The 22,547-nt window shown below is 42.5% G+C and overlaps 1 protein-coding gene across 20 annotated transcripts in view; it reads left to right on the forward strand.

The window, feature by feature from the left end:
• PTPN5 (protein tyrosine phosphatase non-receptor type 5) overlaps positions 1-22,547 on the forward strand; it is a 145,107-nt gene that overhangs the window by 56,768 nt on the left and 65,792 nt on the right. For 4 of the 20 annotated variants that reach the window (XM_075425227.1, XM_075425229.1, XM_075425228.1 and 1 more), the window contains exons 1-3: positions 809-971; positions 3,660-3,713; positions 5,076-5,236. The gene's annotated coding sequence lies outside the window, so the exon portion shown is untranslated. Of the gene's footprint in view, positions 1-273; positions 397-805; positions 972-1,078; positions 1,165-3,659; positions 3,714-3,946; positions 4,094-5,075; positions 5,237-22,547 lie in introns of those variants that run through there. The other 16 variants (XM_075425209.1, XM_075425223.1, XM_075425224.1 and 13 more) reach the window with 14 other exon arrangements.

The raw sequence follows: 22,547 nt of genomic DNA on the forward strand, positions 1-22,547 counted from the left end.
CCCCGGGGCTGGCTGCGGCGCCCCCGCCTTCCGCGGGCCGCGCCGGGCGCTGCCGCTCGCCGCCTGCCTGGTTCATTCATGCTTTCTCCATCGCCATCTCCCTCTCCGGCTGAGGGGGAGCGGGAGCGCGCGTGGGCGGCCGCTGGAAGGCTCCCTGTCAGTCAAGCGGCCGGGCTGAGAAGGCGGCGAGCGAGGGAGCAGGGGGGAGAGCGGCCTTCCCGGGGGCGGGGGCGGCTGTTGTCGCTGCCGGCCTCGCAGCCCTTCCCGGGGGCAGCTGCAGAGACGGGGTGGAGGGAAGGAGGGAGAGGTTTTGCGCCACAGACCTTCCCGCCTCGGGGGGGGACTCGTCACCTGTCCCCCCCTCCGCACACACCCACTCGGCGGCGGCTCTGTCTGGTGAGAGCGCCGAGCGGAGGGGTCCGTGCGTGTCTGCCGGGGGCTGCGGGGGCGGTGGCGGGGGGGGCACACCGCCTGCCCCCGCCGCTCGCCGGAGGGCGAGCCCGCGCTGTCAGTGGCGGGGGGGTCCCCTCAGCTCTCCCCGCGGCCGGGGAACTTCCCGCGGCTGAGGGGCGCTTCGCAGTCCCGCCAGCGACCGCACCACGGGGGGGGGGAGGAGGGGTGCGTGAGGGGGGTTTTGAGGAGGGGCGCGGGCCAAGTTGTAACGGTTTTAACGGTCGTAACGGTTCCGGGCGGAGAGGGGCGCGCGCGGCCCGCAGCGGGCTGAGGCGGGGAGGGGAGGGGTGCGGGTGGCCGCCGGCGGCGGGAGGGGGGGGGGGCCGGTGCAGTGCGCAGCGGGGCTGGGGGAGAGGCGCGGCGTGTGAGGGCCGGCTGCCCCCCGCCGTGCCGCGCCGCGGCGGGCGGCTCTGCCTTTGTGCTCCCTCCGCACCTGAGCTCGGGGCTGGGAGGGACGGCGCAGGTGGGGGCGGGCGCGGGAGGCGGCGGCGGCGGATCCCCGGAGCCGGGCAGGGGAGGTAAGGCAGTGCCGTGCTGCGGCGGCGGCGGCCGCTCCGGGGCTGCGGGGGGCGGCTCTACGCCGGGGGCGGCGGGCAGGGCAGGTCCCTCGTTTGGCTCTTCTTGCGGCCGCTTCCCCGCTCGTCCTGCCGCACGGGAAGACATGCAACAGCAGCAGCCCTGTCCACCGGGGAAGGACGGAGGTGCTCGGAGGTGGGCAAGCCGCATCAGCCCGGCCGCTGCGCGGAGGGGCCGAGGCGGGGGGAAGCGGCCGGCGGTGCGTGCCCGCTCCCCTCACGGCCCGCCGGTCGCAGGGCCCGGGGCGCGGCGGCGGCGTGCGGAGGGCTGGGGGCTCGCAGTGCCGATCCCCCCCTGTTCCCCCCTCGCCAGAGAGCGCGCCGAGATCCGCGGAGCCGGCGCGGGTGTGTGCGCTCAGCCGAGCTCGCCTGGGAGGGCCCGGGGGAGGCGGCTGTCAGACCGGGGGGGGTCGGTAGGTAACTGCTGGCTGCAGTTAAAATTTTAGCAGCAGCAGCAACAGCTTTGCGATGCTTCCGGGGAACGTTGCTGCCTTTGAGCTGATGTGACGGGCAGCCCGTGGCGCGCTGCCGCCCGCTGCTAGGTGGCGGTGCTGAGAGCGGGAGAGCTGGCGCTGGGGGTGGTGAAGCGCCGGGGGCCGGCGGGGGGCGGCGTGCGGCGCTGGGGGTGGAACAGAAGGGGCTTCGCGTGTGCCCTGTCAGCTTCGTTGCCGCGAAGAGGATTTTTTTTTTTTTAAACTTCACGTATGGCTGTCTTGTTATACGCTTACGTTTTAGTGAGACTCTGATTCTTACGTTGTGTTGGGAACGGAAAACCAGGTTTAGTGGGTTCAGCCTTTGTGTTACGGTGTTATTTACAAAGTTTGTGAGGTTTGGATCCAGCTCCACTGTCTGCCAGCTGCTTGGCAAAGATTGACAGCTGAGGATCAGATTCTGTGCTTGTGTTAGAGCAATAAATTACTAGTTCAAAAGAAACGTGGCTGCGTTAAGCTCTTTTTATTTCATGAGTGTTTTATGTACCGAGGAGGCAATTTTTTGGTTTGATCATAGTGTTTTGTTAGGCAGTTTGAGATAACTTCTTTGTTGTATAAATAACACAGTGAATGGGTCAAGTTCAAATCTTGGGTAGACCCAGAGCTCACGCTGGTTTCAGCAGAAGTTGTGTGGTACATAATGGAGTGCTGAATTTTACTGTGTGGAATATCTAAAGTAAAGAATTTTCTTTCTCCTTGCCCTACACTTGTTTTCCGATTTGTTTCTTTGGAGTAGCAGAATATAGTGCTTTTGCCAATGTTTTCATTGATACATTTGAATTAGGGTTGGATATCTGAAGCCAAGGATCATTCAGGGGCTCAATATGTGCCCACTGAGAGAGAGAAAATTTAGCCTGTTGACTTGAATGTGAATAAAATGGACACCAGAACTCTTATTTTACATTCACATGTAATAAGTCCCAGCGTTTTGAGTAGGTATGTGCGGGAAGGCAAGCACATCATGTTCGCTTATTTAATTTAATTTGTTACAATTGAATAGGCATTATTCTTTGGGTTTTTTGGTTGTTTTTTTGGGTGTGTTTTTTTTTTTTTTACTTCTTATTTAGCATTATCGTCGTGGTTTAAGGGCTAAGCTTTAATATGTTTGTAACTCCACTGCAAAGAGAGTTGCCAACTGGATGTCATGCGTGTAAAACTAGAACAAGTGTCTTTAAATAGCAAGACCATCAATTTAGTAACAATTCAGTGTGATAAATTGTAGAATACACAACAAGAATGCAAATATGAATGATTATAGCATGCATCTTTTGATATTAATGAAATAAAGCAAATAAACACATTCATCTTTGAAGTACCTAAACTGGTTTGAAAGGGAAGAACTGTTTTCTGTTATCCAGTTGATGCTTAAAAAAAGAGAGGGGAGAGGGAAGAAAAGGTTTTTTAATGAACATTTATTTTGTTTTCTGGATCAAAATTCCATTATGTAGCAGGATGCTTTCCAGTATCTGCTTTCTCGGTATCTGGAAAGGCAGATGTTGCTGCAGCAGGAGCAGTTACACTGATTTGCAGCACAGGAGGGAAAAAAAAAAAATTAAAAATCGGTTCTGACTTTCTGCCTAAAAAGATCAGCCATTTAGCTCTGTTTTGGGCTTGTCAGCAGAAGAGGTGAGATAGAGAAGTTAAGTTTGTTCAACAAAGGGAGTGAAGTTAATGTACAAATTAAGAAATTTCTGTTTCCAGCATAAAATGAGTACATTTGCCTAACAGGCTACGTTAAAGAATTCCGCTTACTTGGCTTTACCTCGGAAATGTCCACAAACAAACCTTTGGCAGAAGTCAGGCAGTTTTCCTACCTTTTGTTGGTTGTTAGCTGCTTGACCAGATCACTCTGTCCTGTGTGATATTGAGTCAAAAGGCAGAAAGGGCAGTGGAGACTAAAGCCGTGTAGCCTTTTGCAGAAGAGGCTTTCTGAGTTGTAGCTTTTTAAAAGGTGCATGACAGAATCCCCTCTTCACTAAAATCACTGAGGATTTTGCTATCACAGTTCTCTTCCAGTTTGCTTCTTGTCCTGTGTAGACCCCAACAAAATGTGACTGATGGGACCCAAGATTCAACCTATGATAGGGCATGGGTTCTTGGTTTAAGCTGATGCTTTAGAGACTTTATTTTTTGTTTTCAGATATAAAGCGTTTCTACTTTAGAGGATATTTGAGACTCCCTGCAAACAAAACATGTAAGTGAAAGTTAAGAACTGATGAGCTGATTTGTCCTAAAGCGTCTTTAGCAGAATAAGGCCAGAAGAGATGCAGAGCATGTGTATGCTATATGTATGTGTGCTACCACATAGTGAGCAAGCCTAGATATTGAAGAAAGGCAAGGGTCTTGAATGTCGCTGGAAGGTGACAGGATTTTTTTTATCTCACTTTGGAGCTCAGGTGCAGTAATTCTTTTTTGGCTTTTTTTCAGACTCCTCCCTTAATGGTACAGAACCAAATTGACCTGTGATTTTGAGCAACATTTTAAAGAGCTAGTGTGGTAGTAATTTGCATGTTAGAAGTCATATTCGGGCTCCTGTGTTGCAAGACTCCTCATTTGTGACTAGCTAGAATTACAGTAAGTGGTTCTGTATGTTCTTGGTTTGTGTCTTTTTTCCTCTTAGCCCTTGCTTGCTTAGTGCTTTGCTGCATGTAACCTGACTCCTAAGCTGTTTGGGGCAGGAGCAGCCTTTCATAACCTGTTTCAGTCAGGCTCAAATCCGTTTGCAGCTCTAAGAGGCTGGTGTAATAGAAAGTAAGAGTCTGACCCTGGTTTAAGGTAAAAGGTAGCTGCCCAAAATATTTAGTATTTTTAAAAAGTGGGTCTCTGGCATAACAAAAATTTGTTTCTTATTTTCTTTGTGATTCCATATGATAACTAGTTTCATTCTGTATTTTACGACTGTGCTTACGGGTGTAACAGCTAGATAGTGCGACCTTCTGCATTGTTATGGCAATGCTGACCTGTGGGCACAACTGCGTGTGTTAATGGGTACTCTTGTTTTTGACAAACTCACCCTTTAGGTATAAGCAACTCGCTTAAGTTACAGGGAGGTTGTGATCTCCCTGATCTATCATCAGATAAACACCTTCAGACTAGCCTTGTCAATCAATGCAGTATAATAAAGCCGTTTAGACCAGCTTTTCTAAAAGAATTGAATATCTGATGCTGGGTTCAAATAGCAAGAAGTGCTAGAAAGAGTGACAACTGCATGTAAGATCTTTTATGTTCATGGCTGTTTATGATGATGCCTATCTTCATAATCCCATGTGTGTAAACTTGATACTTCCGGATGTGCCAGAGGTTCAGACAGATTTTGAAAGCTTCAATGAAGAGTTACTAATACCTGCAGAGTGCAGAGCCTACTCACTAGTTTTGCCCCTTGTCACACACACAACTAACATGTCACTATCCAAACTGATGTCTGTGTGCATACACCACTTCATCAAACTGCGTAAGCTATGACACAGGTAGTCTTAATTACACTGCTTTTTAAAAATCTTTCAAATGTTGTAATTCATATATCACTAGAATTGTTCTACTGCTTGTTTGTCCACAGATTATGTTTCATTAAAAGTGCTGATGAGCACCCAGGACTCTGAAGACAGCAGTTTTGTGCAAGATAAGAATGTTCCTTAAAGAAGCTGACGGAGGATAGAGCTTCAGAGTTCCTGGCAGACACTGACAGCATAAGATGGAACCATAGTCTAGTCTGAAATTGTAAGTCTTAAGGAGGACTAGGTGTCCTTGACTTTACAAGAAGTTATTGCACTGAAGAAACATAATAGTGGGCTAGAGTCTGTTTTCAGGACCTGTGTAGATGCATTTGTTTCTGTTCAGTTATGTTAATCTGACTATGGAGCAACTAGGTTTTCTCGTGAGTGTGAATTGAATCCGTCTACATTAGAGGAAGTAATTTTATTTACCCTGGTGAACCTGAGATCCGCACCCGTCATTTCTGAACTACTGTGTTTCTAGAACTGCTAGGAAATTTAGGAAATGGATGGTGTAAGCTTTACAGCATGACTGAAACTACTGGTTCCAAAGGAGTCTCTGTTTTGAAAGCTGTGTGTTCCGAAGATATTAGTTCATTTGCAGAAGGCTGTTTGAAACCTGCAGTTGACAAAGGTCGTGAAATCATTGATGTTGTGAAATATGCAAAATATTTCAGATAAATGATGTCCATACCCTTGCAAAGTCTTTTTTTATCATTGAGACTTTTTGCAGTGTAGGGTCCTGTCAGTAGGGAACAAGTTACAAGTCAGGAGGCTAGGACACTACCACTGCTTATTATGTCTTGAAATACATTACACAGTTGTAACTCCAATATTAAATATAAAAATAAAACTATACTTAGCAGATATAAGATTGATAATTGCTCCTGCGGGGAAAAAAAATGATATTAGTGGACATTTTAGTGGACATTTTAGTGGACAAGTCTAGTGGACTTAGATTTTTCCATTTCAAAAAGTGGAAGAAGCTTATTTCTGGCTTCCATTTCCTTTCACCTTCATTACACAGTTCTTGTAAGAAACACTAAATGCAGAAAACAATCTTGCAAAGTATGTTTCTATTTGCAAGTAGGCAGGGATTAAATCTTGTCTTTCATTGCTATGTGAAAGAGAGATGCAAAAGATGGATGTATTTCATTGGGAAATGAAGGGCTAATTTATATATGGAAAATTGCTAACATTGGCGTACCAAGCTTATTTTCCACGCATGCACAGCTCTTACAGAAGCAGACTGTGGACATGGAAATATATATGCCTAAATACTCAGAATGGCTATTCTGGTAGGTAGCCCTGTGTAGACAGACCCTTAGGTTTAAATTACTATTGCGGAAGTTGGTGAAATCACATCTAAACCGAAAGCAGAATAAAACACCAAAAGGAGCCAATAACAGTGGAAGTTGAAGTGTAACAAAAGCACAAAGACCTTCAAAGTACATGTGCTTTGATAAAAATATGTATTTTCATCCAAACCCAATATGAAAAGTTAAGGTGAAATGTCCTCTTAGATACAGAACAAAGGAGTATCTGTGTAGTGAACAGAGAACTTTCTATTTAGAAGAATACTTTCAGTTTTAGCTGTTTAATCAGGTGATGATGCATCTTGTATTACTAGTTCAGCAGTGAAGTGACTCTGTGACATTTGTTACTTATTGAAACGCGTGTTTACTGAAATTGGAATTATACCTTTGTAGGTATAACAGGTTGTGATTTTTATCACAGCCTCCCTAGATCCTGTGCGTTCTGTGTGTCTGGAGATGTATATCCGTTATTCAAATGCAAGGGGTGCAGGTAAAGATAACTTGTGTTATGTGTCATTAAGAATTAGATGTTGGAAATTGGTGTAAGAATAGCACTAGTGTGTAAACTTCAGTCATTAAAGTATAAAATTGTTTGAAATGAACGGCAGAGGAGCAGACGTTCAACAGTGGGGGCTGTTGATGCACACAAAGCAACAAACAAGATGCTTGAAGGAAACTTCTTTCAAAAATAGAGTGAATTACATGTATAATCTTTGGTAAAAATCCCTAAGTATTTCTGATTTCTTTGTAATACATGAATTGTAAGTTATATTTTTCATGTCAAGCGCCTAAGTATTTGACTGTGGAGTATTTGCACTGTGGGACTACCTCAGCCTATGATATCATTGCAAATGAGAGTCAAACGAAGATTAACACAAATTCAGTGTTGGTATGTGAGTTAAAACATATTCTAAATTGTGACTGAACTTAAATTTAAATTGAAAATCTTTTAGAAAATAATATATTTATTGAGGAGATATAATTTGAAATGTTTTGATTACCTTCAGTTAATTCATCTATACTTTTTTTCATAAGCTGCCTGTATTGCTTCTGACGTTCTTAGAAGCAGAAACTTGAAACTTTCATGTCCTTAAAGACTCAATCAAAGCTTACAGGACCATCTGTATTTACTAGTATTAAGTTTGTTCATACCTCCTTCCATTATTGAAACTGCAGAATACTACTTGTGTTGCTGTTTAATGTATAGTTTAATTCTCTGCTGATTTCACCTCTTATCAGAGGCGGCTTAGATTAGTTTAGACAATAAATTCATTTGGACAAATGTATACCTCACTTTGAAAATGAGGTCGTATCTCATTTCTTCCCTAATTCCACACCCCAGGAAGCAGCAATCCTTGTGGTCACAGCAATCCTGAGACAAACATTACCTTTTTCCCTGCAGATAGTTGCTACTCTCCTTCAGTGGAAGAACATACTCAATTTGTAACACCAATGATATCTTGAGCTTCTAACGATATCTTAGGATTTGTTGGGAAATAACGAATGCTGGCATTTTGTAAAGATGCAGAGAGCTTTTTCAGATACTGAGTAACCAAAACTACTGGAAAAAGCTCAGAATTTTGCACAATGAGGGTGTTTGTTCTGAACTGTATCTCTCAGGTGCTATAAATAACAACTATTTTCATAATAGATAACTTGCAGTCTGTAAAAGCAGGTCATTCCAGTTGCTACCTTCTTTCTCTTCCTTCTGCTTCAATGGCAGGAGATTTTTAGCAACCAACAGCATTGTAGACTTTTTTAGGTGGAGGTGAATACTTTATGGATGTGAGATGAGGGGTACGCTCCACTGGAGTATAACAAGCTTTGGATCCTTTTGGAAGGCAGGATTCAAAAAGCTGAGGTGGGCTAAATCAACAGTAACTGGCCTTTTTTTTTTGGCAGGCAGATACTTACTTACCTAATTTCAGTCTTTAAGAAGGGTTGTTTTTTGTAGCCTCATTCCTGCCTCCCACCAGCTTGCCAGGATCATAGGTTTACTTCACATGCGTAGAATGACAGTTGTAAGGGGATGGGGAGAGGAGGAGTTGAGAGGTTTTTTCTTTGGTTGAGAAAAGTACAGGGGAGCAGAACAGTCCATTGACCTGCTCACTGATCCCAGCTGGTCTTTGAAAATCGGCTTGTCACAAGCAGTCTGTAGGTTGTAGGTTGACAGTTGTCATGTGCCGTTGTGATGACAACACGCAAACACCAGAAGCTTTTCCACACAGCCACCCCGGAGACCTATTCTTACAATTCCACTATTGAGTAGCTACCTACGCATAAGGCAGGCAGCTGGATCTTGCTGGATGTGTTCTATGTGTTTCTCAATCAGTAATGAAATTTTGCGTCTCATAGTGGTGTCTTGGACTTGACCAAAATTTGGGCTATTTAAAATGCAGTGCATGTACTCACATAAAATAATGAGGAAGGCAGACTATTGCAGGCCTGCTAATGGCAGTGAGAATCCTTATGGACTTGAGGTTTCGTTTTTCTCCCCTCTGAAGCTTTAGGTCACATTGTTTAGGTCAGGACACTTAGAAGCAAGCTTGGCATCTTGATTTAGCCTCTCTAAGCGAGAACTTGTTTTGTCAGAGATGTTATTTGAAGCATTCCCTTGAATATATGATACCACTTTTGAATTTGTTGTCAACTCACTGAATTACACTTGCCTGTTTGTTTTATTAGGGTGGGGGTTTTTGTTTGATTTAATACAGGTAAATAAAACATGCTTAATATTTTTTCTAGCATCATCCAGATATTCTGGGAAAGGGAATCCATTTTATTCACCAGGTAGTACATTTTTTTTCTGCTGTCTCTGCAGAGACCTTTTTACTTTTAGGAACAGAGACTTGCTGCTTCCTTCCTGTACCTTGACTTGTTGAGTATGGCTAGATTTGTTTATTTTCTTTTCCTAAATACCTTCCATTTGGTACTCCAACTGCATCTGTTCCCTCATTTTCAGTCTCAGTAACAGTGCATATTACCAGCCTGGGGCTTGGCTGTAGCTGTCTCCTTCAGGAGCAGAGCCTCCCTTGCCGGTACGGATCACTGCCACAATTCCATTACACTGACTGAAACATTTGCTCCTTAAGTTTGAGAGTAGCAAGCCAGCGAGGTGGAATAATTCAAGCAGTTGGCTTGTTTCAGTCCTCTTCTAAACATGGAAATCAAAGCCTACCAACATTTGTAAGATGAAACATTGGCACAGACATGATAATTTCTGTGAAACTGCAGATGTGACGACTTTGTTATGAAACTGCTGGGAGCTTCATGAAGTATTTTAACAAATCCTGTGACTGAAAAGCACGTAGTGGCTATTTTATTCTGCTGGTGATTGCTTCAGCACTTCAGAGCCCATTTAGAATGTCCATGTAATTAAAATAATTAACGTTTTCTTTTAGAGGGGTCTTCTCACATACTTACATGGTGCCTAACTTGCACTGACATACATAAGGAGTCGAGTGCCCAAATGCTGTGTGTATTGCAGCCCATTATTTATTGTCTTAAACCATGTTTTCAGACCCTTAAGTGCTCTGTTTTTTGTGGTAAATTACTGCAAGCGTGCGTAACGTTCTCCATGCTATGTACGTTTTAGAACATCTCTAATTTCTTAATTATGTATTTTTTCCCTGGAGTAGACACTGCCATTTATTCTTAACTTTTATCTCTTTTGAGCTTTAAGCATCATGTGCAACAGTGTATGTCCTGAATTTTTGGAGAAAAAGCATTGTGTTTGTCCCTTTGGATTTCATGTGCGCTTCCTGGCACTCTAACCCCTCAAACTCCTGATTGGAAACGCTGTAGATCTTGCTATTGAATATAGTTTTGGCCATTTGCCGCAGTTCTGCATGTTGCCAGTGGGCAGTAGATCAGAAGTGGAGATTCAGTATTCTAAAGTTCTGTAGTGATGCTAGATGAGAGAACCAGCAAGTAAGCAACAATATGTTTTATCTGCAGTGCATTCTGTGCAGTTCAGAGCATCAGTTTTCAGTCTGTTATCCCTGAGTGGATTACATTATATTAGTTTGCATTAGATTGAGAACTGTTGCTTTGTGTTAGTCCTGGACATGACTTTAATGTTACACAAGGGATTTTTTAACCCCCAAAATTGTGCCGGTGGTAAGATACTGATTCAGGCATGGTGCTACTTCCTGTGTTTGGGCAGAGGAGACCATTACCTGTGTACCCAGGATTTAGAAAAAGATTCTCTTCTGCTTGGCAAGCTTGCTTACAAGTCAGGTCCTGCTAACACTGTCTCTGGCTTTCCTGTGTTCTGTCACAGCCTACTGGCATTTGTGTGGTGGCCTGGGATTTGTAAAGCTGTGCCTATGAGATTGCTGATTGCACTGGGAAGAGGACGCAGTCCAAAGCTAGCTAGAAGAGTGTCTGCTGTCATTTGGGAATGTGCTTTATTAAGGCATCCATTTACTCCCTTGATTGTTGGTACTGAACAGAAGTAGAAATTGAGATCTCTAACCTGATTCACCATACTTGAAACCAGATGTTTATTCCAGTTTGGAATATAGTTTCCTATCTGTGTCTACAAGCTTTTCTTCCTCCATCTTTTCAATTGATACCAATCTCTGCTGCTCTGTGTGTGGCTCTCATCCTTTTCATCTGTGTCTGTCACCTCTCTCGTCCAAGTGTCATCTCCTCTAGCTATGTATTTCTCTTTCTCTCACAAAGAGCTGAGTAACCTTCTGCCACAAAGGCTTCAAAGCAAGGAATTGCAAACTGCCCTCTTTGTCCACTACATCCTCTCAAATCAGCAGCTTCTGTTTGATGTTGTCCAAGTATGAAAGAAGCAGCTTTTCCACAGAAGCTATGGAATCCCTTATTTGTAAGGGACTTTATCATGGGCTGAAAAGAGCTGATGGCCACTACTACAGGACACGTAAAAGAATTCTTTACTTCTGGTTTTTGTTCCTCCTTTGCAACTGATTGCTATGGACATCATGTTCTGTGATTCTGAGAACACAGTGGGTATTTCAAACTATTATCTTGAAACCAGTGCTGATCATGGAAAATGCCACATTAATCCATCCAGCCATTTCTAGGCCATTTCCCAAAATATTGAACGTAAGCATTGCATCTACCTGCTTGTAATTGCCAACTTTCTTCTTTGGTTACTGCATGATTTTAGGAGCTGATGATTCATAAGTTACCAGAGCTAGAGATGAGCAGAAATATGAGATCTGCTAACATGTCAGGCTACTTAAAGCCTTGCTTACTAGTCATAGTGATTTAAATGATATTGGCCCTTTGTCCTGGAGAAGCACTTTTTTCCTGTTGTTTAGGAACTGGTCTTAGACCTTAGATCAGTATAAATTTTAAAGCACCTCTGCTGTGTTAATCTCTTAGTGCATCATTATGGAGCTGTTACTTGATAATAATTCTGAATGGTTAATCCATTTCATTTGAGCATTTCTAAACCTTTTTCTGACAGATGATTTCTCAGTGACACTTGATGTTGTGGGGAAGGTTTTTGGGGAAGCAAAGGGATTGGAAGGCAAAAGAAGCTCTTTTGAGTCTTCTGTGTGCAGTCATGCTGTGAAAAGCAAGAACTGGAAAGGGTAAGAGAGTGATTGTTCCTGTCCCCCTCTGCACCCGCCAGGCATTCACATGTGAAGAATATGATGCAGAAGCAGAGCCCCATCTGCTCATGTTTCCCTTTGAGTGAGGTAGTTCCTTAAAGAACAGGGCTTACATAAATGACTTTGACCTGTGTTTCTGTGTATATGCCATATCATATCTGTGGGTGTGGTGTTAACTGCTGTACAGAAAAGGAAAAGTAAGAAATTAAGTCAGTGCTAGAGCTGGAGAAAATAAGCACCCCCTTTAGTTGTAGGCAGGTCATTATTTCTAAGCAAGGTTTAGCATCTTAACAAAACTTGGACCAACATGACTTCAGAAGTTCCTCCAAAATGAAGCTTAATTTCTCTTCATGTTGAACTTGATGGCAAAAATCCCACAGATGGCAGAGGGAACAAGATCAGACTGCATGGTGATAGCTTGCAGACTGTGAAATTTCAAGGCCTGTCCACACCAGCATAGGTATTTTTTCTGTCTGAAAGGATCCTGATACGCTGCTGGGGGGCAAAACTGCTGTTCTGTTTTGACTTGAAGTGGTGTCTAGGGAGAAGAAAACAGTATTGGCAGCAGCTTCTTTTGCTTTGAGCATTATGTCTGTATATGCCCTAGAGAACTCATTAATTTTTAAGGTTGTGGCAGCAATAGGCTAAATAGATACTGTAGCAATACACTGATGGTTTGGAGTGCTGCATTCATTCCTTTGGGGTAACAAGATCTGCTTTCTTCAGTCATGTGTGGCACCCCAAGATCAAGGGGGCTATTTAACCTGAGAAGGCGGCTGTTTGGCAAACAAGAAGATGCCATTTGGTACAATGGTGGAAACAAGAAAACTGTTCTCTTTCTGAAGCGTTGTCTGCTCTCTGATCAAATCCGTCTTAAGATCAACTTACCATGCTAGTAAACTCAGCCTGTTTCTAGAACGAGAGGAATTATGCAAGGTCAGGCTCACCATGGTTTACACTGGGGAGACAACAGTGTGTGAAAGGCAAGGTTCTGAATTACCGTATGATTTCCAATCAGTAATTGCTAGTTAAGATGAGTGTCTTGATTGTTGACTTACAATGTCTTAACGTTGTGAATGAATAACCTTTTCAAACCTGGGTACATTAAAGGTGGTCATATTTGGTCATATATGGCCCTTTTGTAGCTTGTAGTGTCCAATTAAGTAAAATTAAGACAATACTGTCTTAACGTGCAAAGTCTTGTATCAGAAAGGGTTGGGAGCTACTTCAGTCCTCACCTAGGACCTGAGTTCTTGTACACAGCTTCCTCTCTAAGAAAAATTGAAACAGACTGCCACTGCCTTGTGAGCTACAGCCCTGAACTCTAGAAGAAAAACAGTGTTTTTTCCCATGGGTAGGTGCTTCAAAGGGGAGTAATCAATGCTAGGCTGGCGAAGCGCAAACAGGGGAAGCTGTGGCATGGCCCTGGGGCCCCAATACCATTTTGCTGTCACCTGGACACACAACCACAATGCGTGGGGCAGGATAAAAGGAGGATCCTCCCATGTCCCACTGCCAGTTGGCTGGGGTTCACAAGTGGGGCAGAGGTGGCCGCAGCCAAGGCGTCAGGTCCTCTGAAGGCTGTTCTTGGACACTTGTGCACCTCTGTGAAGGTAACAAAAATATTGACGTATGCAAAGTGGGGTATCACAGGACATTCAGGGGCACCAGTACCTGGACCTCAGGACTATGAAGGATGGAAGCAGTCAGCAGGTGGGCCTCCATTTGGTACTGAAACCACTTACTGGCTTAACTTTGGCCTTACCACTGTTGCTTTTAACCTTACTGGCCTTACTTTAGTACTGAGACCACTTACTGCAGGCTTGGATGATCGCGAAGTGCCTCTGTCTGCTCTATCCACTCTTAACACTGCCTAATGCTGCTTCACCTCCCCTCTACTGCAATCCATTTCCAAGAATTAGAAGTCTCTGCTCCAGCTGGTGGGGTTGGAACTCCAAATTTGATAGTATATATTTTCTAATTGAAACATTGCCAAGACACTGCGAAATAAACCACATATAAATATCAAGAGGAGAGTAATGCTTCATCTAATGCAAAGTATATTCTGTGCATAAAGCTCTTATATATACTGTATATTTCATCATGTTTGGAAGTTTATAGTGCTTATCTTCCTGACCCTGGACTGTAGACATCGTCAACCCTGTGATGGAAGCAGGTTCAAGCTCTCTAAACCAAGAATAACAGAGCAAGTACAGGTAGACTGTGTTCCAGACACCAGAAACTGCTATGTGCTTTAACGCCCATTGATACTGGTAATCCCTCATTCTTTGGCGGGGTGCTAACCACCCATACTAATCTCCTGCTGAGATTAGAGTCAAGGGCATTTACCACCTCCAGGATTCGACCTTAAATGCCTGCCAAAATGTTCTCTGCTTTTGGTTCCAAGCTTGCTTTTTTTTGTTTGGTTGTTTTTTTGTTATTTTCAAATTAAAACATGAAATCCAATCTACCCTGATACTAATGCTTTCTCCTCACCTCTGTCCCAGAGTCTGTCTTCCTGGACTGGAACCCTGTGTATCATGTTTCAATAAGTTTCAGGATTGTTTTGCTAACACATAATTAGGGATTTGTAATGTAAATCCTGATACAACCTTAACTAGCCTATTACAAATGTGACACTATTAATTAAGGACTCTCTAGGGTGCAGTACGCTCCTTGGTGGATTAGCTTCCTGGAAATTTAATGGCAGTTTGCAAATTGGCATCCACTTTTGGGTATAGTCTTATCTCTTGCTACTATACAAAGCAATTTTGATTCTGATGATGTGAGAGATTCTGTTTTACTTTGGTTTTTTTTAATCTCTGGTAAAAAAACCCTGTGTTTTACCCTTCTGCTGTACTTTAGATGGGAGGATGAGTTAGCTGGGGAGATCCTGGAGAAATGGTGCAAGGACAGATTGCTTTGTGTCCAGTTAGTCTTACAGAAATTTAGCAGGATAGGCATGCCCAGCCCTCAGTAACCAGCTGAATTCCTATCCCACCTGTTGATGCACCTCAGTTAAGTTCAGAAGAGGCACCTGAGATTTAAGTGTGATTCTAGCTTTATTTCTGCCCAGTAATTTTGTGGAATTTGAGATAAGCATTATAGCATGCTGTGGGATTTACTGAGTTCTTGGTGCATCTGGAGGCTAAATTTTTTTTGGTTAATCTCAGAAAAACGTTGAATTGTTTTTATTTGTGGGATGCTACAATATTCTGTACTATTTACAGGTTATCCGTATAACATTGCTGTGCAATAACTTTCTAAACAACTTAATATACAGAGATACTCATTCTGGAATTGCTATTCCTAAAATACTCATCCAACTGTACTGTGACACAACTTGTATCAGTAGACAAGTTCATAGAAGTTTAATAGTTTCGTGGAGGTCTAATTGTAAGAACTAAACTGACCTATGCAGAAGAAATTCTTTTGTGTAGAATTGCCTAACTAAAATGTAATCTTTTGATGATCAGCATTTATTTAGCTATTATATACTACCTTTCAAAGTGTGCCACCCTAAAAATTACCATTATGTTTTCAAGTTGTTTGTTGCCAAATGCTTTCCAGTCATTTCATTTAAGTACCTAAGTGAGAACTAATCTTTCTATCTTTCTTGTAAAAACCTGGCTGTTTATCTCCTTTTTTTTTTTTTGTTTTGTTTTGTTTCGAAAGAGAGAGTGGGTGCTTTAAAATGCTTCACTCTACAATGACTGTCCCTGTCAAGCAATTTTATAGATTCAAAACACACTCGCCCAATTTAGCATTAACCATGAAAATAGCATAATTTTTTAAATTTTAGAATACTACTAAAGACAAAAGCTTATTTAGTGATGACATATTCTTCTGTGTATTCTACTTGTGGATGTACTTGATTTACGCTATTTGAACTCTACAAATGCTGGGAACCATGAAAATTTTGGCTGCCTTTACTCATGCCATATGCTTTGCCAGTATGATGCTTGCTCATAAGCTGATCAGGCTGTTTTGATGGAGATTCAATACTGAGAGATCATTAATCCACACTAATATTTAATGGCAAAACAGTCTTCAGAGTGAGATTACACGAGAGCAGAAAAAATTATTCCAAAAAGAAAAAGCTCTGCAACTTCCTTATGAATACATGAAAGCTATGCTCTGAGCTTGCTGGATCATCCTGAGTAACTCTATCAACCCCAGGTATGGCATGAAACAAAGAATAGCAAGCAGATTTGGGGCGCCTTCAGATAGCCAGTTCCTGCAAAGGATAAAACTAGGTGAGGCAGTTAGGATCTGCAGTGTGAACATAATCATCAGCGGGATGCGGGTAGGAATGTGTTCCAAAGTTAGGCTAGTATGGGGAGATTTATAGTTTGCTTAAAATCTCTATGTGAATGAGTTTGATGCAAGTTCTTAAGGTGAACTTAAACCATCTAGCAAAATTGGCTATATGTATCTCCATAGTGTTTCCACAAACCGTTTGACAAGCTGTCTGGATATATGTTTAATTCAGATTTACAGCAGTTGCATTTGTATGTGGCCTGTGATCTGTTTCTGCTCTTTGTAACTTACGACCCTTACTCTGGCTCACCCAGAAGCATATGAACATTTCCTAACCTGAATCAACTTAGAATTTCATGAGCAGTGCTGTACTACCTGGTTTGGGATTCATGTGAGTGGGAAGGGGCATTATGTTATTGTAATCCAGCCATTAGCTTAAGGGGTAAAGGAAGAGGGAAGTGATGGCTGTGAAGAGATGGGGATGCAGAGCTGAGCAGAGCTGGTAGAAGGGCGACAGGCTGTGTGGCAGGACAATAACTCCTTTTTCCTATCAAATTTCTTTGACGCAGCTGTAGTGTATTTCACATGGGCCATCATAGTGGCCAGAAGGTGTTTACCCCCCTTAGAAAGACAACCTTGAAAGGCTTTTGTGGATTTTGGTAGGGTTGTGAGACTGGACTTAAAACTGTGCACTCTGTGGATCTGGTATTCCTAATACTTGTATGAGTCCTAGGCAGAAGAACGTAGTCATTTTGATACTTGCTGCTGTGCTTCATGAAATCCAGTGAGAGGTGATTATCCTTACTGCCCACAGACTGCGAGCTGAAGAGGATATTGTGACCACTTGTAGTGGCTGGCTCTGTAGCAGGGTTTTTTTCTGTTATGTGGGAGGCTTAGGTTTCATCAGAGTGGAGAATTTGATTTCCCCATTTCACTGAGGTTAGATTTTTACAGGAATGTAACTCTGTGTACCTTGCAGAATTTGCAGGAGAGCAGACCTGATTTGTATTGAGACGGATCTCCCACACAGCTGTGAAAACAAGTGCACAAATTCAAAGTAGCTGGATGTAAATCTGAAGTAACTGTCATGGAGATTGATGTTCTTGCTAGGAGTTAATCTAGATTTACATCATGGTAACTGTGGCCAGAATCTCTCAGGATTCATCTTTGCTAGACTTTAGTAGCTCACTAAATTAATTGCTAATTAACTCGAGATGGTTGATTATTGTGGCTGCTTCCCACATATTTCTTCTGTCTTACCATTATAGAATTTAAAGAGAGCTCCACTAGATCAGACCAGATCTTACCTATTCTGAACTTTTGCTTGTCAAAAGCTGTTCCCTTTAGCTAAAACTAACACGCCGAGTGCAGTTAGCAGACATTACACCAAAGCACTGCAGTCCTCAGGAATCCAAACCTGTGTGCATCTGGAGCAAACCCAGCAAGACATGGCAGCCCGTATTGCCTAAGGCACTTAAAATAAAGAAGGGGTTAGAAGAGGTCCTGCAAGGCAGTCCCAGACTGTCCTTGAAGGGTGGCCTTGCCAGTTTCCTCAGTGGAGCGGAGCAGCAGGAGATTTCTTGACATAAATACAGTAGTCAGTGCTAAGTGGGTTCGCCATAGAGATATCTAAGAAACAGAGTGAGCTACCACCCCTCAAAGCGCTTCTTCCCTTGTGTGTCAGAAAGCAATTGAATTGTTGCTCTGTTAATTCTGTTGAACAGGTTGTAACATGAAGTATCTCATGGTAAAATATGAATTTGCAGCATCCAGGGCAATTGGGAGCGAAAATGGCCAGAGTCACTCTTTCAAGGTCTGACAACATTGAGGCATCTGGAAATTCTGCCTCCCTTTCCTTCCTCTTCAGATTTCATCCTCAACACTACACTGAAAAGGCACACCTTTCTTGCATGTGTTTTACAGGGTTTAAATGGAATTGGGATGCCAGAAGGATGGGATCTGTGTGATCCTGAAGTGTAGTCTGGGCAAGGAGGGTCTTACGACAGCCTTACTTTAAAACTAAATTTAGGTTCTGCTCCAGCTTCCTCCAGAACGGAGGCAGGGAAGGACAGTTAAAGAAAGCCAGCTGAGAACCTCTAATGCTCTTGAAGACTGTGAAAGGATTTGTGTCGGGGTTAAAAGCAAAACTAAATCAGGCTTCTATTCAATAAAAGATCCTTGTTCTTAAAATAAATGTTTTGTTAGGTCCCACCAAAAAATGTGTCTAAGCAGCATGAGTCTAAAATGTCACCCTTGTCTTTACAGATGTGCTTAATAACCTTCCAGTCCTTGGGCTTGCTTTTGAACTGGACTGTCTTCTAACAGCTTGTAGATTGAATTGGGAAGGCCTGGTCATACTGACTGACAAACATGCAATGAAGATGTAAAAATACAATAAACTGGTGATCATCTTTCCTGCCTGCTTAAGAAAGTAAAGGCATTGTGCCAAGCAAATGTGCGCATTAGATGACTAACAGAGCTCCCACACTGTCAGTGTAGGCAGGGAATATGCAATGCAACCACATATGTGTCTCAGAACCATACTGAGTGCTTTTTATTCTTAATGTTTGGTTTTGTTTTTAAATAGGAGTTCAGATCCTTGAGCAGGATGTTTATCTCTATGCACAGAAAACAGTATTGGTCATAGTTTTTAATATACGATCAAGTTTTTAAAACTACCAGCCGATATATCTGTTACTAGTGACATCAGAATTTCAAGTAATTGCTGTAAATGTTTGCTAGGATAGCTGTGCATATCGTGTGTAATTATTTGAGCTTACCTTTGTTTTTTAATGTCTGGAAAAACTCTTTTTGTTTTTTTCCAGTGGGAATGTTGTTGGAAAGTTTTGTATTTAAGTACCGTGATGGAAGTTTGATCTCTTTTTTCTTTGATAAAATTGGTGTGAGGTTTTGACAAAAATTAGTATGCTGTAACAAAGGAGTTGAATTCCATTTGATACTTTCTTAGCCATAATTTTAAAATACACATGCAGATACTACTGAGCTGAATACCCAGGGAAGTTCTGTAAATCCCTGTGTGCAGTTCAATTTTGCATTTAATCTAGCAGTGAGCTTCCAATGAAGATGGTCCCCTTTTCACTCCTCCAATGATGACTAATCCACCCCCCAAATTATTTAGTTTTCCATCAATTTTGCAAGGTGACGCAGCAACCTTGTTTCTGCATGGGTAGGTAAGATGGATAGATGTGGTGCAATAGAGGGGAATGAGCAGAACGAAACAAACCTCTCTTTCTGCAGCAGTGTAAGGTTAGGTCATCTTAAATACAACATGATGCTAATCTTAAATGTTGGTTGTTTGGATGGTAGTCTCATTTAAATTCCCCAAGAAATATTAAGGACCCACTGAGCTAAGAACTCTGCAAATGCAGAATGGGAGACAGTCCTTTGAGCCTGAATCTTGAAAAATGGAGGCACTGGAAAACAAAGACAAAATCCCAAACCACCAAGTTTACAGTTCTGTGGCCTCACTACCAGAGAATCAAGTATTCAATGGACAGACCTCAGTTGTTGCCAGAGCTAAAATTTTTCCAAGTTTATCCCACTTTTCACTGGCTTATGTCATAAGTATACAGTATTTAAGAATGTAGAATTCCAGAGTACAGGTAGAGAAAAGCCCAAGTCTTCAGACTCTTTCCAGCACTGAATAACTTTCTACCTGACAACAAACTGATTTCTAGGAGTTCAAGAAGCAGCGAAGCTGTTTTTCTCTTACAGAACTATTTAGTAGCCTGTGTAGTATGGATTAGTCTCTACTTCCTTTATTTTAAACACTTGTTTCTTCTTGCTTGATCTGTGTGAAAGTTGGCATCTAGATACCTCATCCTAGTTGCTGTATCTTTACCAGCAAAGTTGCTATTATGTGCATTAGCAGATACAGGGGTTGTGTGGAATGACTGGGGTGAGAGTCCGCAGATAGTCTGCATTATCTAAACTGTGCTTTCCACTTAGCTGCTTAATTAAACTTGGTTTTCAGATCCCAAGACAGAAACCACTTACGTACACACTTTAATAACATATTTCTGTTCCTCTGTCCCAAGAGACTTGGCCCTGTCTTAGTTGTGTCCATTCTTAAGATGCAGAAAAGGGAATATAAGGACAAAAGGTTGGAGAGTGTGTGGCTCTGGGTAGTCCCTTTTCAGGCAAAAACTCATCTGATCTGGGGTTGTAGATGGAGTGAGGGAACATCTTACAACACAACATCACTATGGATTGCCTGAATGGTGTGTTCTGTGGAATAGATTCTATGTCCTTCCCAGAACAGGGGAAAAGTGAATAGTAGCAATAAACCACTTTATAGTTTTGTGTTCTGCCTTATGGATTTGTGTTACTGTTCTGTGGTGATGCTTCTGCACATTAACCTGCTTTGCTGCTCTGTCGATGCTAGAGTATACATCCAGATAATCATGTGCACAATTTTTGCTTGCATCTGGACAGACTATGCCAGTGTTTTCAGCAAAAATTAACCTGGTAGTTTAAAAGCTTAAAACCATGGGCTTTTGCTCATACAGAGCGCAAGATAAAGTCACTCTTGCTTCCATTAAGTAGTCTGAATGTGCTGCTGAGTACTTGCTACCAGAAGTTTTACAGTTGCTTGTCAGTTGTCTGTGACACATCCTCTAGAGGTTTCACGCAGAGCAAAATGAAGTGCTGAAATCTTAACTTGGAGCCTGGTTTTGCTGGCACTTGTCACTGGAGCACTCACGTGCATTTAGCTTTAGCTGCTCATGTCAGTATAATGAAGGACACATAGGTGTTTTAAAAGCAAGGTTATGTGGTTGTATTGCCTTTATTGTTTAAGGTGACTAGCTTTCTATAAAACTACTCCGCCTTCAAGGTTTTCCTCATAGTCATGGGAACATGGCAGCCTATTTCTTCTATATCAGTGTGAAGAAGGTGTAAAATGCTACCAAATCTGAGTATTGTTTTCACACCAGTTTTGCACTGGAAGATGTAAGGTAATTGAGGATAAGGCTGTGTGCATTTTCAGAGACAGGAGTGATTCCTAACTGTCCTTGCTTTAGTGCTGTTTTCTTCTGATCGTTCACATGCTATTGGAGAGACAGAAGGATGGGGCTTGTTAGGTGATAGATGGGCTTATTTCCCTCAATAGTTTAAAACTACGCTTGTCCCAAAGTTATATGATGGGGGAAAGAGGAAGCAGAGGAGCAATGCTTGAATTCAGAGGCAGTGTAGAGAAAGGGGTTCAAGTGTGGAGACTGGTAAGGCACCGGTACTGGAGGCAGACTCTAACAGTTGCGTATAGCTTAAGAAGAGGTAACTCTTTCTAGAAGCTACAAGGACCTAGAGATGCAGGCCTTGTGCCTACAGCTTCAGCATTAACCGTTACTGATTTGGCCTTTCTGGAAATGTCGTGATACCAAGTGTGTGTACAGAAAACACTTCTATACCATCATTTGAATATTATGGTGAACTGCAGGCACTAAGGAAGGTCAAACAACAGCATTTGGGACTGCTGTCATTGCAAACAGCTTTATGTTAAGAACTAACATATGTGATCAAGTTACCTTGTGTCAGCTGAACTACAGTAACTGTGTATGCATTCTTTGTCTGCTGTTATAAAAGTACACTAAGCACTTCTTGCTTCAATTTTGTCAATGTTGTCTTCTGTTTGCATTGGACTGAGAGCATGCAGAGTCAAATACACTTTCACTTAACAGAAGCAATAACTTCATATACTGAGGCAACCTGTTCAGATGCCAGAGCCCTTTGTGTCAAGACAAGGTAACATAAGGAGAGCTGTATAGAGAGGCATAGCATCCTTTATTAGACCATCTGATGTAGTCTGGCCTTCAGTAGTGAGTCAAGAAGCATCAACTCCTTTTTTCCAGTGGCAATCACTTATGAAATCCAGTTACTTCTTGGTTCTCCACCTCACGGACGTGCTGCTGGAGTGGAATGAATGTATTATGAAGCCTGTTTCTTGGGAACTATTGCACAGAGCTGGCGATTATGACATCCCTGGAAGTTTAAGAGGAGCAATGGGGGTGCTGAGGGTGGAGTCAGAACTATCCACACCATCTTTTTATGGTGCTTGTTAGTTGTTTTGAATGGCACCTGTTCTGTAAAAGAAGGTCGACTCCCCTTGGAACTTGCCTGCAAGACATCTTTTCTGTGTTTGAGCTTTGACTTAAGCAAACACATCAGAAAACAAACTTAATAAAAACATCTAGCTGAAAATAATTGGTTGTCATTTTTTCCTGCGAGGGAGGAAGAGGTGTTTCTAAGTGGCTATAAAAGTAAAATACCATCTGTATGCTTTATGCCTGATTTTTCTGGTTTTAAGAATAACTTTTAGATTATGTTTTGACACACACTGTGTATACAG

This window comes from Opisthocomus hoazin, chromosome 7 (genome assembly GCF_030867145.1).
Source record: "Opisthocomus hoazin isolate bOpiHoa1 chromosome 7, bOpiHoa1.hap1, whole genome shotgun sequence".
NCBI lineage: Eukaryota > Metazoa > Chordata > Aves > Opisthocomiformes > Opisthocomidae > Opisthocomus > Opisthocomus hoazin.